We start from the raw sequence: 3,822 nt of genomic DNA, 5'->3' as shown, positions 1-3,822 counted from the left end.
CTCAAATTAGACTATGTCTATATGTGAATTTTTCACTAAGTAAGGGCGAAATTGTAAAGAAAGAGTTTTTCGGGTATATTTGTTAATTATGATACTTTGTATGGTTCAATTAATAAATATGATAAATGAAAATATTTTTTAATAATTATTTATAGTTATTAAATAGTTAGAATTGGCATTTAAATGGTTGAATTTGAAAATTGGCATTTTTGAGAAAATGAGATGCAGAAATGATAAAACTGCAAAATTGCAAAAAGTGAGGCCCAAATCCACATAGCCATGGCCGGCCACTTTTATAGGCTTTATCATCTGATATTTTTATTTTTTTAATGCCAAATAATTCAAACCTAACCCTATTTTGAATGCTATAAATAGATAGTGAAGGCTTCAGGAAATTAACACTATTACTTCTGGTTTCCTTCAGAGAAAAACCTGAGCCTTCTCTTTCTAAACCCTAGCTGCCACCTTCATACTCTTCTTCTTCCTTGAATAATTTCGAACCTCTTAGTGTTAGAGTAGTGCCCACACACAGCAAGTGATACCTCAATCATAGTGAGGAAGATCGTGAAGAAAGACATTCAACAAGAAGGAGTTTCAGCACTAAAGAAAGGAGAGAAAGAGATCCAGGTTCAGATCTTGATAATACTCTACGACAGAAAGGATACAAGGGTTAGAGATCTGAACGGAAGGAGACATAATATTCCGCTGCACCCAATGTAAGGTTTCTCATACTTTATATGTGTTTATTTTATAATCGTTTTAGAAGTTCATATTTAGGGTGTTAATCAACATACTTGTGAGTATATCTAAGATCCTGGTAAAATAATTTCCAACATAAATAAGGTCAGGTCTAGTACTAACCATCAAGTACATTATGGACCCTACTGCATTAGAGTAGGGAACATTAGCCATCTCTTCTTGCTCTAACTTGGTCTTCGGGCACATAGATTTAGACATAAGGTATTGGTTGGGAATCGGCTGTGAAACAGCCATTGAATCTTTCATAGAAAACTTTTCTATGATCTTGTTGATATAGTCTTCTTGATGTAGCATGAGTTTCCCTTTGCGTCTGTCCCTTAGAATGTTGATCCCCAAAAGCTTAGTAGCCACACCTATGTCCTTCATTTAAAATTCCGACTTGAGCAAATATTTGACCTTGTTGACATTTGACCTCTCCTTGCTAAGTATTAGCATATCATCCACATAAAGTAGCAAGTAAATGACTTTAGCAATTTCCGAACCTTTAAAGTACAAATAATGGTCATAATAACTTCTATTGAACCCCTGTTTGGTCATAAAAGTGTCAAACCGTTTGTTCCATTGTCTCGGGGATTGCTTCAATCCATATAGAGACTTGTCAAGCTTGCAAACATGGTCTTCCTTGCATTTAGCCACAAACCCCTTCGGCTGCTCCATATAAATGTCTTCTTCTAGTGCCTTTGGATTCCATTGTCTTGACAGTAACCTGTAAACTCATCATTACAAAATTCTAGGCCATTATTTGTCCTTAGGGTTTTAAATTTCCGGTTAGTTAGGTTTTCAACAAGTAATTTCCAATGTACAAATTTTTGAAAAGCCTCATTTTTATGCTTTAACAGATAAACACAAACCTTCCTAGAATAATCATCAACAATAGACAAGAAATAGGCACTACCCCCAAAAGTTTGGGTTTTCTCAGGACCCTACAAATCTGAATGAACATAATCTAAGATACCTTGTGATTTGTGTGTGTCAGTTTGAAATTTAAGTCTATGATGCTTTCCTAGTACACAAAATTCTCAAAAATCTACCTTGGTTACCTTATCCTTACCAAGTAGCTTTTGTTCACTCATGAGTTGTAGCCCTCTTTCACTAATGTGTCCCAACCTTCTATGCCATAGGACAACCTTAGTGTCTTCTGTAACATGCTCCTTGGTGTTGTGGCAGCAAGCTATGGGGCTTCCTTGCAAGTAGTATAGACCAACATTTCTGTGTCCTTTGATGATAGTCATAGACCCCTTGGCCAATTTGATTGTACCTACCTCAATTTTGCTAACAACACCAAGATCATCAAGTACACTAATAGAAATCTAACATTAGTTAAAGTTCTAATAATGCCATCAAACATTTTAAAGTTAATAGAACCTGAACCTTCAATGTTGCATGTTTGGTCATTCCCAATAATTACTTTGCCCCCTCTAGATTCTCTGTAATCAAACAAATAAGACTTATTGTTAGTCATGTGAAATGTACAACCCGAATCAATAATCCAATCATCTTTAAAAGATGATGCAGCCACATAGACATCTCCACTATCATAACCATCACTTAGGTTTGCATTTTAATAGTCATTCTTAGTCTTATTTTGCTTGTTTGATTCCTCTTGATGATCTGAATTTTGTTTCCCATTGCTTCTCTTGTAAAAGTAGCATTCTCTCTTGAAATTCCCTAACTTTCCACAGTGATAGCACCCTTTGTGATGATGATTGATGCCCTTATGTGAACATCTACTAGTGCTTCTACCCCTTTTTTGCCATGATTTCTTTTGTCTAGGCCTTCCCCTACTTATGTTAACATCCCCATTAGTATGCCCCAGTCTTTCAACTTTCAATTCCAAATCTTTTGATTTCAAAGATGAGATTACTTCTTCAAGAGTGATCTCAGTTCTCCCATACTTAATGGCTGTCTTAACCTCCCTGTAGGATTCCGGTAGTGAATTGAGAATGATAATTTCTTGATTCTCATCACTTAAGGCCTCATTTTTCCCCGAGTTTGCTAACTCAATGTGCAATCTCAAAAAATCATCCAAGTTTGGTTCTAGAGATTTAGATGGACTCATTTTAAAACTAAATATTCTCTCCTTCAAGTAAATCTTGTTGATCAATGATTTCTTCTGAAATTGTTCTTCCAACTTGTTCCAAATCTTAGCAAGTGTATCTTCCTTGTCAACCAATCTAATTATAGCATCAGAGAGGTTGAAAATGATCAATCCGGTTGCTGTTTCCAGCAACTCTTCTTACTGATCTTTGGTTGTATCAGCTGACCATTCCACAGGATCTTTAAGAACCTTCAACAGTTTGTGTTGAGCCAATAGAGCCCTAATCTTCTTCCTCCAAATACGATAATCACCTGAATCATCAAACTTATCTATATCAACCTTCATGGAACTAATAATTGTATATGTATAAAGTTATTTCAAAGAAATTATATAGATAATGAGTTTAGTATAATCCTGTTGTTGTTCTTTGCAATCTGGTTTTGTGTATTTGAATTCTTGCTAGTATGAATGTGTTTCTTGATGCTTTCTTAATGATAACTTTATGCTTTCTCTATGCTTTCTTGATTAATCTTTGCTACAGATTGTGCCTTGTTGATACCACTGTAGGAATTTATTCCTAAATTAACCTACACCACAACAAAAGAAACAAATCAAATACAAGGTCAAACCTGACCTTTAATCCTTAGTCCAAGCACAAGTTTGACCCTTGATTTTAAACCCCACAAACGACAGCCCCTATTTCATGTACTACAAGTCGTTTCTATATTATTTAGAAACCCTAAATTGCATTAGACATATATATTCCCTTTTTAGCATTCAAACACTCAAACACACACAGCCCAACCTCCACTTTGAAAACCCTAGCAGAGAAACCCTAGAGCTGCCTTCGTCTTTGATGTTCTTCTCTGAAGAACACGAAGACAGCAGCACCAATAACAGCCCAGAAAAACCAAAAATTAAACCCAGAAATAACCCTCTGCCCAGTTCGAACAACCCCCTTAAAACCGAGCCTTGTTCTTCATTGTTCGTCTCTGAAGAACACCAACAAAATACCCAAAAAATCC

Source organism: Cannabis sativa, chromosome 5, assembly GCF_029168945.1.
Source record: "Cannabis sativa cultivar Pink pepper isolate KNU-18-1 chromosome 5, ASM2916894v1, whole genome shotgun sequence".
NCBI lineage: Eukaryota > Viridiplantae > Streptophyta > Magnoliopsida > Rosales > Cannabaceae > Cannabis > Cannabis sativa.
The sequence above is the reverse complement of the archived record's forward strand: the minus strand, read 5'-3'. Positions refer to the sequence as shown.